Source organism: Trachypithecus francoisi, unplaced genomic scaffold, assembly GCF_009764315.1.
Source record: "Trachypithecus francoisi isolate TF-2019V2 unplaced genomic scaffold, Tfra_2.0 Lachesis_group2, whole genome shotgun sequence".
In the NCBI taxonomy this organism is placed as follows: domain Eukaryota; kingdom Metazoa; phylum Chordata; class Mammalia; order Primates; family Cercopithecidae; genus Trachypithecus; species Trachypithecus francoisi.
The window spans coordinates 177,242,084-177,268,057 of NW_022681465.1; the positions used below are offsets into that span (position 1 = coordinate 177,242,084).

General features: G+C 37.7%; 1 protein-coding gene across 1 annotated transcript in view; it reads left to right on the forward strand.

Moving 5' to 3' along the window:
* The first annotated feature begins 3,986 nt into the window (after positions 1-3,986).
* Positions 3,987-25,974, forward strand: part of CCDC112 (coiled-coil domain containing 112) — a 54,898-nt gene continuing 32,910 nt past the window's right edge. Inside the window, exon 1 of the mRNA XM_033181513.1 lies at positions 3,987-4,008. The gene's annotated coding sequence lies outside the window, so the exon portion shown is untranslated. The remainder of the gene's footprint in view (positions 4,009-25,974) is intronic.

A 25,974-nucleotide genomic window follows, 5' to 3' on the forward strand; every position in this document is an offset into this window, starting at 1 on the left:
CTCCTTCACCCTGTTCACCTAGGTACCACTTCCATTTTCTCAACAGGACTGTCCTTCCATTACAGCCAAAAGGATAATGGTTTTGCGCCTCCCAGGTTCAGCGAAAAACCAAGAGTCAACAGGGCTTGGTGCGGGACCTTCTTAACTACGAGCCTTTCAGGTGCCTCCATGGGAGGGAAGTGGTAAGAACAGGTGGGACTGACTCCTTCCCTACTTTATTCTTCAAAGAAATTCCTTGCTTTTCCTTTTTTTCAGTGTAAAATGTTTGACAAGGGGTTTTGGTCAAAAGAAAGGTGGAAAACAATGGTGGAGGAGCTAAAGCTCTCCGGAGTGGAAAGGATCTGAGTTGTAATCCATGCTTCCTGGAACTCAGGTAAGTTCAATATGCAGTGGCTAGAGTAAGCCTCGGTGCTACATTTGGCCAGAGAAGATTGTATCCTATAACTGCCCCCCAGCCCAGCCTACACATTTGTAAGAGAGGGAATGTGTCCATTCCATCTTCAAGACAGGAAAGGTAATATAGATGAGAAGACTCTTCCAGTGAACATGGAAAATGACTGTTGTAAATAACATCTATTTTTTAACTAACTCCTCAGTCCTCAGTTTCCTCATCTGTAAAATGGTAATGCTGAGAGTGACCTCAGAGTGTTATTGTGAGGATTGAGTAACATCTGCAAAACTCTCTGGCCAGTGTTTGGCCCACAATCAAGGTGCGTAAGTGTCAGCCATTGTCATTAAGTAGATGCCTTTCTATATCACTCTCCAGTCTCTTCATGCATGATCCACTGCCTCCCAGCTAGCCAGGAAGGGCTGGGGGGCATTATATTTCTTATCCTAAATCTTTAAACTCCCATCTCCCTACAGCCCCCATATAACAGTGTCTGTCATATAGTGGGTTCTCAGCAAATATTTGTCAGTTGATCATGAACTCTTTTCTTCTGCAGTCTATGAAATTGTGTCACCCGTTGTCCTAGTTTCTGTTTGCTCCTTATATATAGAATCCTACCTTTATTTCTAAGCACTTTCTGACTTTTTGTAAAGTTCCTGCAATTTGATCTTTTGATCTACCTACATATAATATGAAGGAAGAGAAGAGACAAAAATCAAGTTCTGTGGTTTTTAAATTTTACTTTGAGTCAACCCAACAAGAGCTTACATTTTCTCCTCTTAAACTATAGGATATTAGAAGAATCTTTTGGTTTCACTTTATTTATATTCTCTATTTATGAAAAGAGGAGAAAAACACATTCTGTATACCCTTGGAGAGCTACAGCTTTTTTATAAGATTAAAGAGGTAAACGTCAATAAAGATCACCTACATAAAGTATATTCAGTAGCAGAAGAACACTACAAGGATTACATTCTGTTCCTCTGTTAGGTTGATTTTTAGTTAAAAATAAATCTCTAAGACTAATTTTGCAATTTACCAAGTGGTAAAATAAATAATTTGATTGAATTTTAAAATACATATAATAAATATTGCAGTTAATATTAAATAACAAAAGTGTTTTCTTATTTAACATATACTTTAGAAAATAAATACAGTCACTCTGGAATACAATTTGGCAGTTTCTTTAAAACTAAACACGCACATACCATATGCTGTGGTTTGAATTCCATGTATTGGAAACTACCGAATTCCATGTATTGGAAACTTAATCCCCAAGTTTATATGATGATTAGAAATGGGGCTTGGGGAGGTGATTAGGACTAGATAAGGTCATCAGGATGGGGCTCCCATGATGGGACTGGAGGCTTTATAAGAACAGGAAGAGAAACCTGGGCTACCACACACACGTTCCTGCCCTCTTGCTATGTAATGCTTTCCACCATGTTGTGACACAGCAAGCAGGCCCTCACCAGATGCCAGCGCCATGATCTTGGACTTCTCAGCCTCCAGAACGACAGGAAACAAATTTCTTTTCTTTATAAATTACCCAGTCTTAGGTATTCTGTTATAGCAACAGAAAACAAACTAACACACCATACAGCTCAGAAATTGCACTTTTGGACATGTATCTCAGAGAAATGAAAACTCATGTTCACACAAAAACCTGTACATGAATATTCATAGCAGCTTTACTCATAACATCCAAAACCTATAAACAATACAAACATCCTTCAGTGGACGAATGGTTAAACAAACTGTGGTACATCCATACAGCGGAATACTACTCAGTAATAGGACAAAATATTGATACATGCAACAAGATAGATACAGGCATAGATCTAACTGGAATTATGCTGAGTGAAAAATGCCAATCTCAAAAGGCTACATAAAGTGTGATATCATTAATTGTAACATTCTTAAAATAACAAAATTATAGAAATGGAGAACAGATCAACAGTTGCCAGATTAGTGTTTAGGGAGGGGGGCTTAACTATTAAAGGATAGCATGAGGGAGCCTTATGTGGATGAAACAGTTTTGTATCTTGATTATGGTCATAGTTATACTAATCTACACATGTGATAAAATTGCATAGGACTGTGTACACACACATACACACACACACACATGCACACATGTACAATTAAGGACATATAAAACTGGTAAAATCTGAATAAGCTCTGTGTGTTTTGCCATTGTCCCTTTCTTGGTTTTGATGTTGAGCTACAGTTATGCAAGATTAATACAAATGGAGGAAGCTGGGTAAAGGGTACTCAGGACATCCCTGTCTACACATTTTTTATAACTTCTCATGAATCTATAATTCTTCACAATAGTTATAATAATTATAATTATTTCAAAGCAAAACAAAAAATAATAAATAGAAGTTCTGCACAAAATATATTTCCATTGCACACAATAGTGTTTTTTCAAGAGATATATATAAAAAGGGAGCCCTATGGAAATACAAATGATATATATAGAGTGAGCATTGAGGGACCTTCAGATTCAAAAAAATTAATCCAAAGGACTTCCTCTTTGACTTAGCTTCTTAGCACAGATGAAGTGGATTTTATCATAAAAAGTATGCTCTCTAAACTTTAACTCCAAATACTGTTATTAATCTTTTAAAAATCAAAGAGTTCCCGGCATGGCTGTTAAATTACACATACTTATACACATTTGTAGAGAAAGAAAGTGAAGCATGAATGTTCTCACTATATGCATATAACAGAAATTCTTAATTCTCCACAATTCTCTGTATTTCTTTCTCTTTTATTTGGTTCTCAAAATAATTGCATGAAGTATATAGAGGAAAAAACATAAGCAGAAAAACCTCAGGCTGATATTACTGCCATTCTTCTAGGAACTGCTAAGACCAACACACATACGCAGTCACAGGTGTTCCCTGTAGCCCAGAGGCTTCAGTATTTCCTCAAATATTACACCAAAAGGACACACAAAGGCAGAGTGACTTGACAACTCTTTCAAAGCATGGTGCTGATACAAGAATTGTGCTGTCAGTTAATTTCATTCCCCAATATTTTATTCTCCAACAATCCTATGAGGTAGGTATCTTACAGATAAAGAGACCAGATAACATAACAGTGTCAATTAAGTCTATGGGTGACTAAGCATGAACTAGCCCTGACTCAGCCACGTTCACAGTGAGTTCAATGCTTGGCTTCTGGAACCACACTGTGTGAGTGTGAACCTCAGCTCTACAATGTCTGAGCTACACTGTCTGGGGCCAGTTACATGACCTCTCTCAGCCACAGGTTCCTCACCTGTAAATTAAAAATAATAACAACAATCAGGGTATTCTGAGGATCAAATAAGTTCATATATGTCAGTCAGGTAGGTCAGGGGTCATCACACTATGTCCTGTGAGCCAAATCCCACAAATCCTACCATCTGTTTTGGGAAATAAAGTTTTATTGGAACACAGGCACATTCATCCCCTACATAATATCTGTGGCTGCTTTCTCATTACAACAGAGTTGAGTACTTGGACAGAGATCATATGGCCCACAACACTGAAAATACTTACTATCTTGTCCTTTACAGAAGTTTGCTGACACCTGACTTAAATGACGGCTTGGTGAAACCTAAATGCTCTGTAAGTGTTTACTATTGTTCTTACTATTATTATGAATGTTCACCATGATGTCCTGCAGAACAAACTTGTCCCATATATTAAGAGCCTGGTATAGTCATATTCCAAATAGTTTATCTTTCCATCATAATTCTGAAGCCCCTCTCTCAGAAAATCCATACATGTTTCAGGCTTGTATCATGAGGGCAGTAGCTTGGTAGAATAAGGCTTCTACTTTCAGGGAAAACTATAGAGTCACTTTAATTAATCATGTATAGCTGACCTATCAAAAGGTCTTATTTTTTAGCACAGTTGTAGCATGGCTTTTCCAGGTCAGATAAACAAATATGTTTGCTAGGAATGCATGAAGCAATGGACTGATTTTTCCCCTATTCTAGGTCATTCTGGGCGTGTTCTCTGAGGATAGGAAAGGTTATTACCTAAAAATTTCCTGCTATTTCTGGAAGTCAAGTGTAAAGATAAGAAAGAATAATGGGAGAGATCATAAACTAATCTGGATTCATAATAAAATAAAAATAATAATTCTTTTACTGACCCAGGTAGAACTACTGGTTTAATTGGTGTCAGTGCAAAGTACAACACTAAAATGGATCTATTCTCCATATAGTATGCAGAGTAATCTTTGAAAACACAAATCAGATTGAAAACACAAATCAGATTAGGTACCTCCCTTGACTAAAATCTTCCAGCAGCTTCTTATTTTAGCATAAAGTCCAAATTCCGTGATCCAGCTCTGTCTCCTTCTCTGACCTTAATCTGCCACCCTTCTCCCCTCACTCCCTTGGGCCAAGCTCATAAGCCTTCTTTCATTCCTAGCACATGCCAAGCATGCTCTGCCTTCAGATGTTTGCACCCGCTTTCGTCTCTTCTCTCTGCCTGGAAGAGTGTGTCCCTACATCTTTACAGGCCTGACTCCTGCTCACATGCTGAGTCTTGGCTCAAATGGCACTTCCCCAACCAACCTTCTCTCAAAACCACCTACTCACATTCTCCATCACATCTTCCCATTCTATTTCACTCATAGCCCTCATCACTAACTGAAATTATCTTGTTTCTTCATTTGCCTCCTTAATCTTTGTCCATCTCCCTCCACTAGTACATAAGCTTTATGAGAACCTAGAATATCTTCTTTTACATAATAGGTAGTTAATAGATAGTCATTCAATGAATGAATGAATGAACCAGCAGGATTTTTACCCTACAACTATAAAAAGTGTCTGAAGTAGAAAATGAGAAACTTTTAGGGAAAATTAATTTAGATGAAAGAGCAGTATACAGTCAGAATGCAAAAAATAAGTATCAAGTAGTAGAAATATTCAGAATGTGCTTTTGAAATGCGTTCTTCTATGGGGGTCCTATCTCCTGCCATTTAGGCAACATACTTGGAAAGTCTATGGGAGGTATATTTTAACTAGTAATTACATTGTTTCTTATCAATCTTCATCTACCTGCCTTTAAGGCCAACAACAACAAATTGAAATTCCCAAGTGCTGAGCTCAATTAAATACCTGGGGGTAATTTTTCCCTTTAGTGTCTCTGGGATCATGGTTAAAAAGTCAAGTCCCTCTTTCAGAAGAGAACAAAAATCACTTATAAACACTCTTTGAACATTTTGTTTATAGTTCTCTTTGTAGTTTTTAAAAAAACACATGAGAAGCTATTAACATACAAAGCCTAGTAGGGAAAATAGCCTTGCACCTAAAACTAATTCTCCAATATTTTCACAAAAAATAAAAATAGACTTGTCACATGGAAGAAATGATGTCATTTGTCCTTGGAAAGACCTCTAACAGACATTCATCTGTACTGTTACTAAACTTAGACAAACACTCAACAACAGAATGACAGACCTAAACAGTCCCTTAAGTTACCTACACACAGATGAACTAAGGCTGCTGTTCAGCAGACATATGCTTCAGGATCCGCTCCTAGGACAAAACATATCTCATGCATTAGGCAATAGCACATGGATATTGTCATTAAAAATGCACTCATATGTACATATAATGTAAACGTACACAGTTCATACATGTAAAAGGTTCTAGATTTAACTTGAGAGATGAAAAAGGGGAAAAGTTAAAATAATTTATTGAATTTAGAGAAAAAATCTTATTACATTCAAATGAAAGACAGCCTGAATGCCAACCTTATTTTCTAGCTCAGAAATTATTTTTATAGTTGAGTAGTGAAAATATTTTTATTCATTTATTAAACAATGTCTTATTAAGTACCTATTATGCACTAAGTGAAATTCCAAGATTGCACAGCGCTTATGTACTAGTGGAGGCAAACAGACAATTACAAAGTAAGCGAATAAATTTAATCCAGATTTAAATCTGGAGGTTCTAAATGTCAACCAAGATCTCTGAAATAATAGTCCTGACCAACCTTTAATAATCTTCATGTAGATTATTTTATACCTATCTGGACAGATCTAGGAAACATTAGCAAGAATTCAGAATCTCATTAAGATACAGATTCCAGTGAGATATGGGGGGCAGATGAGAAGTATGTCTTCCAGTAGGATTATATTTTTATTGAACTGAAAGAGGATCGCACCCAGATTTTACTGAAACAAATTAAATATTGCACATTTGTTCTAATCATATAACAAAATGCATTTTCTAAATGGAGTTTATAAAATAAAAGAGCCTTTACCTATTTGGTGGATTAGAAAGATTACTGTTCACAGAGCAACACATTTTGTTGTTTGCATGGAGGACATGCCCAGAGACCCTCTCTGAAGAACACACACATACATAGGAAGACTCTGGGCTCTACCTGTCGACTACACAGTCTCTGCCCAGTGCCAGGAACCATCACTTCATTTAAACCTTGCCAACAACCTGACCAGGCAGGTAAGAAAACAGACAGAAACTCAGAGAGTTAAGTAATGTGCTGAAGATTCACACAGCTAGTAGGTTAGTGGGAGAGCCTAGATTTTAATTTAAGTCTCACTTTAGAGTCCATAAACATTCAACCACTTCACTGGGGTCTCTCAGTTAAGAAATGTCATTTAAATATAAATCTGAATCTAGACAGTATTATGGTCCACTTGGCTGTTTTCCTAAAGTGAAGTGCCTAGATCTACTGGACAAACTCCAGAGCATTTGAAGAACTCATTTTGACAATGCCCCACAAAGATATTTGGTCTTAGTGCTTTTGTTTTTCACTATGAGCCTTAATGCAAAAGAAGTATTGCCGTTGAAGCATGATTTCTGTATCACAGGAGGGCTCCTGGACAGTTAGGAGGCATTTACACTAAAGAGCCTTCTAATTTAAATTTTTAACTAGGAAATATTTCAAACAAACAGAAAAGTAAAGAAAAATAATGTAACAGATGCCTATGTAACCACCTCCAAGATTAAGGAGATACTAACTGTTGGGGTGGGGATGGGGTGCATTTTAATGCACTCTTAAGGTTTGGGAGCAGGAACTACTCATATCTCTTGCTGTTTTCTTCCTTTTGAGAGCATGCTTGCCCATGGGGTACATATATTCTTAATTGCTTTCTGCCATGTGACAAGCTACATTTCAAAGGCCCCTGTGTGGGAGGGCTAGCCCTGTTGGTGACTGGATGAGCACTCCTGTCTATTTCTATGGGTCCAATATTTTGAATTCCAGATCTGAACCACATTTGCATCATCTATTTAGCTGGCAATAAATGTGGCATTTTGTTGTCCCCCTGTCTGACTTTGACTGCCTTCTATTTGGTCCAGAACTTAGGTGTGAAGAAGGGTGCTATTTTGAGGGACTCCTCAAATTCCAGTCTTAAAATTTGACCATACCCAGAGCCCTCCTTTTAAAAATGAATAAAAGTTAACGTTATAGCTAAAGCTTTCCTCCATCCTGCACCTCTTTTTCTTCTTCTTCCCCTTCTTCCTCCTCCTCCTCCTCCTCTTCTTCTTCTTCTTCTTCTTCTTCTTCTTCGACTCCTCAAATTCCAGTCTTACAATTTGATCATACCCAGAGCACTCCTTTTAAAAATGAATAAAAGTTAACATTATAGCCAAAGCTTTCCTCTATCCTGCACCTCATTTTCTTCCTTCTCCTCTTCCTCCTCTTCCTCCTCCTCCTCCTCTTCCTCTTCCTCCTCTTCTTCTTCTTCCTCTTCTTCTTCCTTCTTCTTCCTCCTCCTTCTTCTTCTTCTTCCTTCTTCCTCCTCCTCCTCCTCCTCCTTCTTCTTCTTCTTCTTCGTTCTCCTCCTTCTTCTTCTTCTTCCTCCCCCACCTCCCCCAGGGCTACCCACTAACCAGAATGTATCCTTCCTATCCATGTTTTGCTAATTTTGCTGTATAGTTATATGTCTGTAAACAATCTTATATTGTTTTACGTGTTTTAAAATTTTGTAAAATGGCATCATCCTGCACACAGCCTTTTGAAACCCAGTTTTTAACTCCATGTTATTGTTCAGATTTTTCCATGTTGATACATACGTAGATCTAGTCATTTTAAATATTGTATAGTGTTTTATCGTATGAATAACCCACAGTTGTTCTTTCCCATTTTATCCTCATAGTGAACAATACTACAATTAATTTTATTGTATGTTTCCTTGTATCAGAATTTTTCAGTGGTAGATATCTAGATGAGTTAACAAAGGCTAGCTGATGTGGTAAATAAACTTTGAAATAACTGTGGCTTAACATAATGAAAACTTATTTCTCACTTATGTAAAGCCCAAGTCAATGTGGGGAACAGAGAGAGACAACTGTTTCACAGAGCCATCCACAGATCCAGCCTGAAGGATGATGCTCTGCCCCTTTTCAAGATCAGTCTGTTTGTCAACATCCAGCCAGAAGGTGGAGAAAGAAAAAGCGAAGATACACCAGTTTTTTAATCTCTCTGGCTCAGAAATTTCACACATTACTTCCACTTACCTTCTATTGGTGAGAAACAGTACTACACTTAATTCTTGCTATCCAGCTAAGAAATATTGACCCTGATTGAGCAGCCTCATTCCCAAGACTACTCTACCTGTGGAATGGGGAACATACATTTTTACAGGATAGCTGACCATCTCTGCCACAACCCCTAAAAGTGATATTGCTGATTCTTTCAAAGAAGAGTTATTCACTATAAAGTTTTTATTCTCTGGCCTGTTCCTTGTACTAAAGGGTGTTGTTAAAGGCTTGTGAGGTTTTTTGGCAGCAGAAATAGGTGGAATCACTACTAGCTTCTCTTTGTTCTCATCAAATCTGCTGGTACGAGGAAAGAGAGCCATTGTTGGTTGTTAATTGTTGGTGGTGGGGTGAGGGACAGGTAACACAGCAGACTCCTCTCCCTGTCACTTTCCCAGACTTTGAATGAGACTTTGACAGAGCCTTCAATTACTGCAATGCTTGTGATCTCATTAGAAAAATCTTATTAAATCTAAAGGAATAGACCAGAAGAATATCAGATTGGTTTTGCCAAAACATTATGCCAACAAAAGTTCCAAGAGCAGATTTTCTGAGGCCAAGAAAGATAAAGAACTTCTTGGGCTAGGTCAGAGATGTAGCTTGGATTCTTCCTCTATTCTTCCAAAACTCTGGCCTGCCTTTAGACCCTTGTATACTCTCTGGTCACCTAACTGAGTGAAAACAGGAAACACAATGCTATTAAAAAGACCTAGGGATAACATAAAACTAATCCTACACGTATTTAGATGAAGTAAGAATTGGTGCCAAGAGGAGGGAAGGTATTTGGGAAAAATGGAGTTTCAAGTCTTTCTTTTGAAAAGAGGCTTTAAAAATACGGGGAAAACTAACAAATATCTCACTTTTAGCAAAGTACCTTCCAATCACCTATAGAAAGTCATTTTCTATAGAAAATCCCTCTTCCCACCTAAGTGTTGGACCAAATAAAAGGAAGTCAGAGTCAGATAGATGGACAACAAAATGCTTTTCTACAGGTGATTACGATTTGACTAATTGCAAATGCTGCCACGATCTCTAATTATGGGTTGACATAATCAGGGTTGACAATTACATGAGACTAAGGAAAAGGTGATCACAATTACAGTTAAACTAAGTGATTGTCAGGCTCTCTCTTACAAATATTTTGTAGTCATCAAAAAAGAATAATCATGTGTGCTGATACAGAATTATCTCTAAGATATTTGTTAAATTTGAAAATCATGTATAAACAGTGTATGTATTATGTAAATATTTGTGTAAAAGAAGATATATGTATATATAAATGCATACACATGTATTTGCTTATGTAGGAAACAATATCTCTAAAATTATATAAAGAAAAGAAACCTGTAACAATAGTTACTTCTAGAGAGGGGAGTGGATGTCCAGGCAGGGAGGTCAACTAACTCATCACCATACACTCTTTTATGTTTGAATGTGCTGTATAAATGTGTGCATGTGTGTGTGAATGTGTTTGTGTATTTACGTTGAAGCATAGAGAGGTACGACAGTCAATTCCACACCCTACTGAGAATAGAGTTTCAAATTAAGGATTCAAATCTAGTGAAAGTAGACATAGTTATCATTTGAAATTAAAGGGGAAGGAACGCCAAATATTATAAGACCTATCCTCAAAATTTTTTAAGTTAATGCTTCTCAATCTAGTTTTGGCCCCAAACACATTGAAGGATCCACATTGTTCAAGAACAGCTACTCCTCTTAAAGGTGAGTCTCAGTTTAATGCCACATACTTCATAGGTCTAGGACATGTAGCCTTAAACTTGTTCCAGCGGCCAATGGCAGAGAGGGATGGGAGGAGTAGAGCATTCCCAGAAATGTAATCACAGAATGGTTTGCTTTAAAGGAACATATCCTTATAAAACTATTAAACATGCTTTTGAAGCATTATTGTTCTGTGTTCCCCATTATAACTAAGATAATTTTTACATATTATTTCCCCCCCATATATATACATGTTCTGCTTAGTGCCCTCTTGCCAGTTAATGCATTTTGCATTAAAATGCTTCTGATCAGCCTCACCTAAACCTAGCACAGGATCCTGTTTCTTTCCCATCCTAATCTAAAGGGTAGCATATGAAAACCTTGGGGAAGGAGAGGGGGGATACTATCCTTTGGTGATTCTGATACCAAGTTCAATTTAACGTCTATACTTACTCATTCAGGCAGCCATTCTTGGTAAATAAATTGTTCAGAATTAAATATCAAACTGGTGGCCCATTGGCTCATTAAAGCCTTCTACTTGAGGGGGAAATTATACTGAATCAAAGGAAAGTTTCACCAGATTCTTCTCAATGTGCTAAAAGGAACAAAAACTACCATAACAATGCTAAGAATTTGTGATCCTAGTATAATACAGCCATGACTTACTGGGACATGAGTGAACATTTTATAGAGTGACACTTTCCAAAGATTCCTGTGAGCTTTTACTTAAATTTTTGGTTTTTTCTATAAATTTACTAATCACCATTATCAAAAGGAAATTCATGACATAGCTCAATGCTAAGAGTCCAGGGAACAAAGTAAGGGCTGGAAATAGTGACCTGGTTTCACTAGAAATTGCAGGAAAGTACTGGTTTATAGGTCACTGTTTTTTTTGTGCCAGAAATGTCTGACTAAATTAGGTTACATCCTGCAGGCCCTTCACCTGTCTCTCACGTAAATAACATTTCCCAAGGGTGTCCTTTCAGCCCTACTCATGACTGGCACAAAGACATTTCAGCCCACATAAATTACCTGCTTTCTGGTTTTGTGAGAAACTTGGTTCCCTCAAATGGTTGTGATACGAAAATTTGCTCAAAGCCAAAGGTGAATGATAAAATAAAATGAGCTCTAAAAGGATACTTCTACATCTAAAATTCCAGAATTCTACCATTCTAGGATATAGTATAAAAATTAATGGAATCTGTTTCACATAAGCAAGCCGATTTAGGATTAGAAGCATGTCATAACTTGAAGGCAACCCCAAATTTATTTTTAGCCTACATGAATCTTTCAGAGTTCTTGATTTTAAACAATGAAACTCCCTCTAGCTAGTTTAGGCAGAAAAAGAAATTGTATTAAAGATTTTAAGCAGTTCTCGGAATCTCAGTGAGGGCTAGAGAATAAACCATGGCTACTCTGAGGCTGGGAGCCATATGAAAGTTACACAGCAGGATGGTTCCAGGGGGCACTCTATTGCTGCTGTGCCTGGGCACAGACAAGCCAGCTTTTGCCCTGAGTGGTGGACACTGGAAGCTGCAGCTAGAACCTCTGGCAACATCTCTGGAAGGTGGAGCCTCTCCTTCTACCTGCCATAATGGATTCTGTGAGGTGCCTCACTCACTTCAGCATGGAGGTCTCAATCAGATGGGTCTAACTGGCAGAACCTGGAACCTAGATCCTCAAATCGAAGATGTCAAGAGAGTTTCTGACTTCCATCTTTGAAGAACAAACTCTCAGAAATCAGGAAACTCTCCAAATATAAAATGGGCTCAAAGGTAATGGGTGGCATTGCCCACTTCAAGTAGTATAACTTTTTTTTTTTTTTTTTGAGACGGAGTCTCGCTCTGTCGCCCGGACTGGAGTGCAGTGGCCGGATCTCAGCTCACTGCAAGCTCCGCCTCCTGGGTTTACGCCATTCTCCTGCCTCAGCCTCCCGAGTAGCTGGGACTACAGGCGCCCGCCACCTCGCCCGGCTAGTTTTTGTATTTTTTTAGTAGAGACGGGGTTTCACCGTGTTAGCCAGGATGGTCTCGATCTCCTGACCTCGTGATCCGCCCGTCTCGGCCTCCCAAAGTGCTGGGATTACAGGCTTGAGCCACCGTGCCCGGCCTCAAGTAGTATAACTTTAGCTTCCCCTGGATACCTGGAAAGCCCAGGTCACATCTTCCCGGGGAGCTAATGCCCATGTGCAGACTCTTGACCAGGGGCATATGTAGAATGAAATGGACTGGCAGATAAATTGTTTTCCCTTCCTCTCCCACGATGGGCTGCCTTGAGATGTAGAGTTCATTTGGCCTTACTGAACACATCCCATGAGATGGAACATGAGCTATACTTGTTGCCAACAAGAGGCTGACTCAAATTTCCCTCATGTTTGCCCCTGTTCCCTCACTTCTGTTTCCCTGGGAATGTACCTTCCAAAAAAGATGGCAGCACATAAGCCTTTCCTTTAAGCTCTGGTTTCTAAGGGTGCAAAAGCATCTTACTGCAGATGCAAAGTATTCTTATTAGATCCTTTGCCTGGTCTCTATGACAAACTTCAATTATATTTCCTAGAAAACTAGTAATAGAAGCTCATGGCAATTTGTAAGCCTGCATTTGCCGTAACTGTCATTCATACTAAAAGCCTCTTTTCTACTATCCCTAGTTTCGTCTTATGTGCAAAAAAAGAATTATTCATTGGGGGTTCAGGTTGTGAGAGTGAGGGGTAGATGAATGAACTGGTCAGTTCTCTCAAATTCACTGAGCGTCTCCTAGCTGCTACGTCAAATGACATCATGCTTTGTTATAGTCATGCTGAATTTCTTCTAGTTCCCTAAACAAACTATTGTGTATCTTTTCTCCATGCTGTCTCTCAGGTTTTCTCTCCTAAAAAGCTGTCTTCCTTTCCACTATTACTGCAGCTAACTGCGTCTGGTCCTTGAAAACTAAGCTTGGGTGTCAACTTCTTTAAGGAAGCTCTCCTGAAGCCCCCTCCCACAACTCTTAATTTATAATAAACTGCATATTCCTATAATATCCTGTACATTGTATTTATGTGGGCCAAACTGGGCTTCAGCTATTGGTTTATTGACCTGTCTTCCCTAACAAGATAGCTGCTTGAGAGCAAGGACCATGCCCCATTTGGCTCTGTAGCCCTAGCAGCAAGCACTGTAACTGGCACATAATGATTTTCTAATTAAAAGCTGTTTGGATGAATAAACAATGTTTATGGAATAACTGAACTACACCAGTCAGGGTCCCTGTGCCATGTTGCGGCAGCAGCTAAAAAAAAAAATCTATCTGGCCAGGCGCGGTGGCTCACGCCTGTAATCCCAGCACTTTGGGAGGCCGAGGGGTGGATCATGAGGTCAGGAGATCGAGACAATCCGACTAAGATGGTGAAACCTGTCTGTACTAAAAAAAAAATACAAAAAATTAGCCAGGTGTGGTGGTGGGTGTCTGTGGTCCCAGCTACTGTGGAGGCTGAGGCAGGAGAATGGCGGAGCTTGCAGTGAGCCGAGATCATGCCACTGTACTCTAGCCTGGGCAACAGAGCAAGATTCCATCTCAAAATAAATAAAATAAAATGATAAAATGAAAATAAAAAATCCATCCAAGCCCTTCCCTGGATTGAAGAGCTGTTTCATCCTTCCACCCACATGTGAGATACAGTCAGAAAGAAGAACACCCCATGAAAGGGCTCAATGTCATGTTTTTGGTTGATTCCTGAGTGAGGATGATTTTTAAAAAATTACTATTGAAAAAAAAATAAGTGAAATGTATACACCTAGGACTTGCCTTATAGACAAGCAGTGTTTTTGTCCTCTCCATCTCACTTCACCAATGGAACAAAAGTAGTTATTAAGAAATGACATTTAACTGTTCCCATATTTAGAAGTTCTCTGTCACATATACCTGAAGCTGATCCTCATTTCAAATACTTGTCCAAATAGGTCCTAATTTTTAGTTTAGAAAATATATACTCATTCATTTATTCATGGATCCATCTAACAAATTCAAATTGCTGCCTAAGACGGGCCGTCTCAGGCACAGATATACAACAGTAAATGGAACAAACATCATCTCTTTCGGAGTTTGCATTCGAATGGGGGAGGAGTATAAACATTATAATCTGTATTCAGGAAGTCTTTCCTTCAACAAATATTGATTAAGTACTCCTGTGGACTCCGTACTGAAGAGCAGAGATACGGTGCTCCACGGAGGTTGTTCTCCAGAAGGGAAAGGATATGAATCAAATCATCACACAAATAGATAATGAACTATGACAACTGTTATAAAGGAAAAAAATCAGATTAGATGGGATCCAAATCTAGATGTGGGTGGAGGTGGCCAAAAAAGGCCTCCCTAGGAACTGACATTCGAATTGTGTCAGGAAGGATTGTGACTAATAAGATAAAGGGAGGGTTAGAGGCTCCCTCCAGACATAACCACTAATATAGGCTAAGGGATGCTGGCATGTTATAAGAGCTAAAAAAGCCCAGGGTAGCTAGAGAACCAGGAAAGATGGAGAGAGAAGCAGGAAAAGTGGTCAGGGACTGTATCATGCAGGGTTTTACAGGTCATTTAAGAAGTCTGTTCAAACGGATTAGGGAATAACTAATTACGGAAGGCTGAATGAGATTGCAGGTAAAAATAAGTTCATGAATTTCAAAGTTGCTAGTATCTACTGTTTTGATGTATATTCTGGTATAAGTAATTGAGGTGTTTTTTTAAAAAACTATTTGTATCACATAGAAATTGGTAGCATTAAAAACCATTCTAACCATTTTTGCTAAAAATAATTATTAGATTTAGTATAAAATTTTGGGAACAATCCATTTAAGAAACTAAATATCAGTTGACTATATTTGTGAGTCTTAATATGAAAGTAAATGTTTTTATTTATCTGCCAGGATTTCAAGTGGTTTGCTCTTACTTCTATTACTGATATATTATAACAAGAACATTCTAATTTTCAGGCATAAAAGACGAAAATATTTTTTTCTTTTGGAAAGAATCAAATATGAACTGTATGTTTTCTACTGTTGCTCAGATGACATCTGGTGGATAAAAACTGAAATGCAATTTTATACAGTTTAAGAAAGGTGAGGTTCTTAAATTACATTGGTAGGAAGTCATTAAAGAAGTCAAGCCTTATTGATTGATGATTACTTTTGCTTATATTTTTGACATCCTATTATTCTCAGTAAGTAGAAATTGTGATGTGAGGTTTGATGGAAAGAACACTTCAGTGCTCTAGTAGATTTGGAAGACTTTGGGTCCTGCTCAAACCTCTGGCAATAAGTAACTAAATGGCCTGATTTAATTTTGTTTAGGACATTTTAAAGTGAGTAAACAGATTAGCTACAGATGGCACAAGAATCAGATTAATATCTGACTTCTCAGTGACAATAGTAAATAGAAAAAACAAGAGAACAATATCTTAAATATTCCGAAGGGAATTTTTACTCTGTCTAGAGTTCTTAGCTGAGCCAAACCCTCCAACAGATGTAAAAATAAGGGCATTTTCAGACATGCATGGGTATGCAAGTTAACCTTGCATGAATTCTCTTTGAAAGGATTACTATTTAAAATACTATCTTTATCATTTACTCAATTGTCAAATGTTTCTACTTAGAGAAAGTGTGTGTGTTTCATTAAGTATTTATCAGAACATGTCCCTCACTGTTACTGATTTTTCCTGAAACTTTGTTTTTTTTTTTTAACTTTTTATTACAAGTTATAGACCAGCTTATCTACTTAAAATGTTTTTGTTGTATTCTTTCACATACTCAAAAACCATAACAGTGAGCAGGCAGGCAAAGTCCTTTCCAGAATGGAGCTTACATTCAGTTTTTGGTATTTTTTTTTTTTTACTATGTCAAATTGGGTCTTTATTTCTATTATGTTTTCGAACTGCTTGTTTGTACAGATGAAGATGATTCATTTTTGCACACTAATTTTGTACCCATCAATTCCACAAGTTCTCATATTGTTCACAACATATATATAATTGAGTTTCTTGGGATTTCCAGGTATACAATGATCTATAAATAGTGATATTGTACCACTCTTCCAATGTTTATAACTCTTATGTCTTTGTCTTATCTAATTGCATTGGTTAAGCCTCCAGAACTACACCAAATAATAGTGATGACTGTAGATACAATTGTCTTGCTGTTTTTTAATGGCAATGCTTTTAGTGTTTCCTCATTGAGCAGACTGCTGGCTTTTGGAAATATCCATCTTTCCTCTTTTATTGGAATTTTTTAAAAAATCAAGAATGGATGTTGAGATCTATTGGATGCCTTTTCAGCATATTTGGAGAAAATCATGCATAATTTTTTTCTTTTTTAATCACTTTTATCAGGCAAAATTCAGTTGCAAAAAACAGAAAAGGGTTTAATACAGGGAATTGGCTGCATGTAAATCAATAGAAAGCTAGAGAAGCAGGCTGTCTAGTAGTAGCTCCCGGAACCGTACTGCAAAACTGGCCCACCCAGGGATCTGCCCTCTCTGTCATAGTCAGGAAGTCATGCTCCCATCCCACAGTTCATGAGCATGTCATCTTAAGGTGATCTAGGAATGAGAGTCTGCCACCACAATTCTTAGCTCCAGGAACACACCTTCTTATCTTTCACTTCTGGATCAGAAAACTGATAAAAGGACTACCAGTCCAGAGTCTCACTGTGTCTGCTACAAGCTACCCCAGCAAAATGGCTGCCTCAGGTGCCACCAATTGTATTCTGAAAACAAGTTTCACACACATGCATCTATCTGATTGTCAAACGTAATTCACATTGAAGACCCTGGCTGCAAGGGAGCCTGGGAAATGAAGATTATGAACTTTCCAGCTTTTATGGCATAGGATGGCATGCAAAAGAGAGATTGGGTTAGATACCGAATGAACCAGGTTACTGCACCCAACCACTTATTAAAATAGTGAATAATGTTAAATCATTCCTGAGACCATAGGGAAAAAATTCTTTTTCCCTTAATTATTTTAAGGTACTGCTGGATTCCGTTTGCTAAAATTTTGGTGAACATTTTAAAATCAGTATTCATAAGTGATTTTTGTGCTGTCAGTTTCTGGTAACAAGCATATGCTACTTTTGTTAATAGAATTTGGAAGCCTTCCTCTTATGCCTCTGCTCTGGAACTATTTAAAAATCATTAGATGCCAGTCACAGTGGCTCACGGCTATAATCCCAGCACTTTTGGAGGCTGAGGCAGGTGGATTGCTTGAGGCCAGGAGTTTGAGACCATCCTGGACAACATAAGGAGACCCCATCTTTACCAAAAAAAAAAAAAAAAATTAAGAAATAGCTAGACATAGTGGGGCAGTGCTTATAGTCCTAGCTACTCAGGAGGCTGAGGTGGGAGGATAACTTAAGCCTAGGAGTTCAAGGCTGCAGTGAACTGTGATCATACCCTTGCACTCTAGCCTGGGTGACGCAGCAAGATCCTGTCTCAGAAACAAACAAACAAAAAATAGCATTAGAGCCTATTTATTTCTTCCATAAAGATTTTGTAAGATTAGCCTGTGAAGCCCTCTGAGCCAGATGCTCTTTGGAAGCCTACCTCCTTGACAACTGTTTTCCTTTTTCCTTGTACATTTAATATTTATTGTTTAGATTTTTAATTCACTAATTTCAATAAATTGTATTTTCTTAGAAAAAGGATTAATTTTACCTAAATGTTCAAATTTATTTGCAGGCAGTTGAGGGAAATAGGCTCCTATGATTATTTTATTTTCCATTGTAGCTTTTTATTATGTATTTTTGTGCTTTCTTAATTTTATTCTTGACCAGGTTAGCTGGTAATTTATCCATCTTAATTTGTTAAATTTATTCATTGGAATTACCATTTTTCTTAGTTTATTATTTTCTTTTCTAATTCATTTTTCCTTATCTCCTTTTTGGTAGCTGTTTTTTTCCTCTATATTTTTTAGCTGGGTAGTTAATTCATTTACTCTTATTCTTTTGTATTTATTTTATTTATTTATTTATTTATGACAGAGTCTCACTCTTCTTTGCCCAGGCTGGAATGCAGTGGTGCGATCTCGGCTCACTGCAAGCTCTGCCTCCCGGGTTCGCACCATTCTCCTGCCTCAGCCTCCCGAGTAGCTGGGACTACAGGCGCCCCCACCACGCCAGGCTAATTTTTTTCTTTGTATTTTTTAGTAGAGATGGGGTTTCACCATGTTAACCAGGATAGTCTCCATCTCCTGACCTCATGATCCACCCGCTTTGGCCTCCCACAGTGCTGGGATTACAGGTGTGAGCCACCGCACCCGGCCTCTTATTTATTACTGCAATTATTGAAAACCACTGTTTCTTCTGTGGGTTGCTTTAATTGTATTCCATGGATATTAGTATGTAGTGTTATCAATGTTTTCTAATTTAGCTGCAATTTTAGTTTTGATATCATCTTTGACTCTAGAGTTTTAAGAGAGTTTTAAAATTCCAGGTATTAGGGTCTTTTTGTCTTCTCAGTTGATTTGCTTTGTGATCAATGAAATATATCTACATTATTTCTGCTTTTTGGCATTTACTGAGGATTTGGGGCCTAAATTTTTATGAAAGTGTTAAAAAAGGTATAATCCTTGTTTTCAGTGCACAGAGTCAATGTGTGTCAATTAGATCTACCTTATAAAACATATCATTTAGTCTACTCTATATTGAAGCCCCATTCTTTATACCCTTCTTCAGGTAGTCTCCCCACAGCCACCTTAAAGAAGAAGATCAGCGATTCTGTGACAGGTGTCTAACAGCTATAGCTCCAACCTCTGCCAAGGGAGTGAAGACTCCTGCCTCCAATATTAAGAACCAAACCTTGCAGAAATATTAATAGGAAGAGAAAAAAATCAACAAGTCATTACCTCTCATTCATTTACACTGACTGGCAACCAGGTCAAGCACCTGCTTGGATTTGCATATTTATACAAAAACAAATCTCCCCAAATACATGCACTTTTTTGCTTTCTCTTTTGATTCCAGCAAGGTTTCCACCAGGCATTTTCCTCAGACTGACCTGTAATACCCTAAGATGTCTCTCAACATGGCCTGCTTCCATGCCCAAATCAGGGTGGGACATCCACTTCTTTGTTGTGGGCAAACTGGTTTGGTATCTGCAGTCTTAATGCTTAGTAATAGCCTAATGTTAGTTGATTTTCCTTCCAACATGAACAAGCTATAAGATGTTTCTGTGCTCCAGGTCACACCCATAACTAGACATTTCCTTTTTGTTATATTTTATAGGTACCAGGTAATGTTAAACTAACAGTATCAGTTGGGATTATTATATCTCAGACTATGTATAACAAAAATCCAAAAGCAGTGGTTAAAAAAATAGTTAATTGCTTTTCTCACATAAAAAGCAGATTAGAGGTAGTCAGTACAGCTGTTAAAATTAGTACATGACAGTTGTAAAAAATTCCCAACATTACCTAAGTCCCAACCATCCACTGATCTTGAAGTACATTTCTTACCGTCTATATTCTTGAAGTACATTTCTTACCTTCTATATTTATTTACACCAAAGGGAGATAATAAGTGTTAATAAGAATGTTTGACACATAACAGGCAATCAAAAGTAGGAATTTTTATTTTTTAAATAAATATTTAGACTTTTTCCTTTTATTATACCTGCCCTCAAACTATCTTATCTTAACAGCTACACTTGAAGATTCACTGTAGTTGCTTGCAGCTGTTACAGCTGCTAAAGAATCCATCTTTTAGGCCCATCCTCGGGGAACTATAGTCTATTAGAGAGTGTCTGCTTAGGGAACTCTAATATTACCACGGAATTGTAAAATAGAAGCCAAATGACTGGGAATTCTTTAAATAACTTTCTCTTTTTCAAATCCAGAAATATAGTTTAAACAATACAATATTTTATATGGAAATAGTGAAAAGTTGATAGAAGACGTTCAACTGTTTTTACCTGAGAGAGAGAATTGTGGAGGGAGCTATCACCCTATATGTAATATTGCTTAGCTTGCATTGTGATTTCACTAGTCAGTGAAAAACAATTTATTCCTGCCCTGCCCATTTATACTGGTGAATTCTAGAGGGCACTGTAAAATCATCCATTTGTTGGTGTATTTGCAAGATTAATACAAATATTTTGTTATAATTAAGCCTTATTTAAAAATCCAGTCCCCAGGCATACGAAGACATTTGATTTTGTGTACCTCTCTGGAACAATTCCACCCATTTTCAGCATATTATTCTGCGAACTTAGAATGAATCAAAACTGTCTCACCATCTGTTCAATTTGCAATAGTGATCCTTATGCAAAACATTTGAAAATCACTAGTTGCAACACTGGGCAACAAGTTCATTAATTGGGTTGAACTCGTTTGGTTATAATTGGAAAGTAGCCTCTTTTTTCCTCTTACTGATTGCTTTTTAAACTTAATCTGATAGATATCTCTTCCTTCTCTCAGACAGTATCTTAGGTAGAGCCCATATATTTTCTGATGACCTTGAGTACTACTCATTTTCAGGCATTGAAACGTCAGCGTTGCCTAAATCACAACCATCATATCATGTCCAACATAAAGCTTTTCCTTATTACTGACCCAGAATCAGTAACCAGCAGAGGAGAAGAGAGGTAGAGTCTCTTCTTTCACTCTCCTTGACCTACCCACTTTCTGCATTCAACACATTGCTACTGAATACTTCAGGGTCAAGGAAGGTTGCTAATGAAAAGTCAGGAATTGGTGACAATAAATATAGAGTATTTTTTTTTTTCCCAAAAAACTGACAATGAAATGGAATAGAAGAAATAGAAGGCTGTGACTTGACTCACATATTGGTCATGAAACAATATTGAGTTATATGGTGCAGATGAGAGCCAGGCCTAAATAAAGTGATTCTAAAATGTTGAAACTACAAGACTGGGCAAAGGCATACTAGAATAAATGTAAACAAAAAGGAATCACCAGACAGTGATTTTAAATATAAGATTGAATTCATGGCAAAAATAATTAAACAGGAAGTATACTTTACAATAACAACAGGTGTAATCCACAATGAAAATCTAAGTTATATATTCTATACCCTAAATAACACAGCATCAACATTCATTAGAAGGACTACAGGAGATACAAGAAGAAAAAAATAGAAACATAAGTATCAGGAGACTAAGACAGATTAAGAATTCAAAAAATTAAGTGAAGATTGGGAGGGAATCCAATGATGTGCAGTAAAACTCACTATAAAATATTTTCAAATAGTATTTTAATAATAAGTAGACTTAGAGGAAAAATAGGCTTGCACCCAAGCCTATATTTATGAACCTTATGAACCAAGAAACAAGAAAAAGACAGGTTGGTATGGCAGGCAATGCTAGCAGCTAACCCACTCATCCTCATAGTAACCCCAATAACGTATATTTTCAGGGTGCTTCGTAGCTAGGGTTGGCTGTGTGGTTCACTTATAGTTAATGATACCTAAGTGGAAGGCATTGGGTAGGAAGGACTTGTAGGAAAGCTTTTTTAAATGTGACAGGTCCACTGTCATCCTCCTTTTGCTCTTTGCCTTTGCAGCAACAAACTGTAGATGTCCTGCCTCTGAGTTCCCCCATCCACACTGACAGCCTCCACCTGTGTCCATGCTGCTCGGCTTCTTGACCTAACAGCTTTCTCTAGAAGCTTGTTTAGTCATTGTATGGCACCCTATGATGCTGGTGTTTAAGGTCCCCACAGCAACGCTCAACCAGTGAGGTTTGGGATTTGGTAGATAGATAATTCAGCTTTCCCACCCCTTAGTAGGGAAACCCTAAGGAATGTCCTGTAAGATTCCTCAGAGGTCCCCAGCTGGAGTGAGGCCCAGTTGCCCACAGCAGTAACCACTAGAACACTCTCTGTTGACTTTTCTCCCGTTCCTATTTCACTTTCTCAACACTGTCACTTGGCTTCCTGAGATCACTTCCCAAACAACCTACCTCCTGTACCCAAGTCCTTGTCTCATGATCTAATTTCATGGGAAACCAAACTATGACAGCCCTTTTCCTTCTTCCTGTCTAGAATGTAATCTGAGGATTGGATAGAAAGAGATAGCATGATGTCTATTATCAGAGAGTATATACTATAAATGGAAACCCTAAGATAATGATTCTAAAAATAATACCAAAATTAAGAAAAGTGATCAAAGTAGCAACAAAGAAAAGTGATTGTCTTTATATATTCAAAGAAAAATAAGCTAGAAGATATAAAGGAAGGGCAAATCCAGCTTGCAGTTGCAATAAATATTGTTAAACTCAAGAAAAAACTTAAGAGAAAATCTTTAATTTTCAAAGATGCAAAAGTGGACTTGAATAAATGTAAACAAATGTAAATATGCTTTGTTCATGGATGGGACAGCTGCACCTCATACACATGTTAATTCTTTCCAAGTTGATAAATTTAATGTGATTCCAATGAAAATGCCAAGCTTTTTTCCCCAAAGTAGACTATTGATTGAAAGTTTCTATGGAAAATGAGCAAGCAGGGAAAGCTAAGAAAACTCTGGAAAAGAAGAACAATGAGAGAAACTAGTCCAATAAGCTATTAAAACATTTCATAAAGTCCTTATAATTTAAAAAGTATCTATTCATTAATACATAAGTAGACAGATACAATGGTAGAAGAGAATAGAAAATTCAGAAGAAATAGGACAATTATATATGAAAAGTTAAGTGACATCAAAAATTACCATTGAACATACACTTTTAAAGAACAATGTTGAAATAACTAGATAATCATTTGGGTAAAAGTAAAAATCGGGTCCATATCTCACACCAAATATCAGAATGAAATCCAAATAATCCAGATATCTAAATGTGAAAGGTGAAATCACAGAAGAAAACAGGAATTCACTTCATTATAAACTTGGAGTGAGAAACACTTTTCTAGAGATGATTACAAATCCAAAAGCATTGAAAAAAATAATAAAAGACTGACAAATTTGACTACATAAAAATAAAAAGAATTTGTTCAAAGCAAAAAAAGGAAAAGTAATAAAACAAATTTAAAACTTGAAAGAAATATTTGCAATTTATAACACAAAGTATATCATAAGCTCCTAATTAATAAATAGCTCTTAAAAACTGAGAAGAAAGGTACTAAATACCAGTTGGGAAAAGAGGTAAAGAGAGAGTTAAAAAAAAAAAAAAAAAAGCAAGCAATTGTCCTTAAACTTATGAAAAAGGCTGACCTTCCTCATAATAACATAAAGGCATACAGACATCCCTCAGAAATATTGCAGGAAATATTACACACAAATTTGAGGTTTCCAAGTGCATATAAAAGTTATGTTTACACTATATTGTAGTCTATTAAATGTGTAATAACATTACATCTAAAAAAGCAATGTACACACCTTAAAGTACTTCATTGCTAAAAATGCTAACAATCATCTGAGCCTTCAGTGAATTGTAATATTTTTTGCTAATGGTCTTGCCTCTATGTTGATGGTAGCTGCTGAAGATTGTGGAGGCTGTGGCAATTTCATAAAATAAGTCAGTGGAAGTTTGCCACCTCAATTGATTCTTCCTTTCCCAAAAGATTTCTCTGTAGCATTCTGTGCTTTTTTTTTTTTTTTTTTTTTTTTTGAGACGGAGTCTTGCTCTGTCACCCAGGCTGGAGTGCAGTGGCCGGATCTCAGCTCACTGCAAGCTCCGCCTCCCGGGTTCACGCCATTCTCCCGCCTCAGCCTCCTGGGTAGCTGGGACTACAGGCGCCGCCACCTCGCCCGGCTAGTTTTTTGTATTTTTTGTAGAGACGGGGTTTCACCGTGTTAGCCAGGATGGTCTCGATCTCCTGACCTCGTGATCCGCCGGTCTCGGCCTCCCAAAGTGCTGGGATTACAGGCTTGAGCCACCGCGCCCGGCCCATTCTGTGCTTTTTGATAGCATTTTACTCATAGTAAAACTTCTTCCAAAATTAAAGATGGAAGAATGGTCAATTGGTGGAGTAGTCAGACTACACAAAACATTTATTAAGTTCAGCATGCTTCATGTTGCCCCAAAACAATTAAAATAGTAACGTCAAACATCATTGGTCGGCCGGGCGCGGTGGCTCAAGCCTGTAATCCCAGCACTTTGGGAGGCCGAGATGGGCGGATCACGAGGTCAGGAGATCGAGACCATCCTGCCTAACACGGTGAAACCCCATCTTACTAAAAATACAAAAACGAGCCGGGCGAGGTGGCGGGCGCTGTAGTCCCAGCTACTCAGGAGGCTGAGGCAGGAGAATGGCATAAACCGGGAGGCGGAGCTTGCAGTGAGCTGAGATCTGGCCACTGCACTCCAGTCCGGGCGACAGAGCGAGACTCCGCCTCAAAAAAAAAAAAAAAAAAAAAAAAAAAATCATGGTCACAGACCACCATAATAGGAAACAAGTTTGAAACATTGTGAGATATTTTGAGAAATACCATCACCTTACCAAAATGTGACACAAAGATGTAGTGAAAACATGCTGTTGGAAAAATGGCGCCAATAGATTTGCTTGACACAGGATTGCCATAAACCTTCAATTTGTAAAAAATGCAGTGCATGCAAAGCACAATAAAGTGGAGCACAATAAAAACAGGTATGCCCACATTAAAATTACTGAGAGATACCATTTTTCATCTCTTCAGGTTTTTAAAAATCCAACAACTTAAATACTAAGATCGCAAGTCATAAAGAAGCAAGCACCCTCACACATTGTAAGTGGGAGTGCAATATGATACAACTCCTATGGAGAGGAATTTAGCAATACCTGACGAGGTTGCGTTAGCATTTAACCTTTGACCTAGCTATTCTACTGAAGATAATCCCTTTCCCAAATACGAAATACTTATGAATCATCACTTGCAACAACAAAAGATTAGAAATCACCTAAATATCTATTAGCAGATGACTGGCTGAATAAAATAATGGAGGATTATGCATTTCATTTTTAAAATTTGGGAAAATTTCTGGGAACGGACACGAAGCAAGTTCCAGTACTCTTGTTAAGCAAACATGTCAAAGTGCAGAGTATAATCTATGTGTTACCAGTGGAATTGCGTCCTCGAAAGACATGTGCTGAGGTCCTAATCCCTGGTACCTATGACTGCGACCTGATTGGAAAACTGGGTCTTTCCAAATGTAATCAGGTTAAAATGGGGTCATACTGCATTAGAATGGGCCCTAAACCAGTGACTGGTATTCTTATAGGAGGAAAGTTTGGACACAGAGACACAGATATGTGTTGTGCAATGATGAAGGTAGAAATTGGAGTAATGCTTCTACAAGCCTAGGAGTCTCAAGATTGCTGGCAATCATCGGAAACTAGAAGAGGGGCATGGAACAGATTTTCCTACTAGGCCCCCATGAAGAAACCAGACCTGCCAAC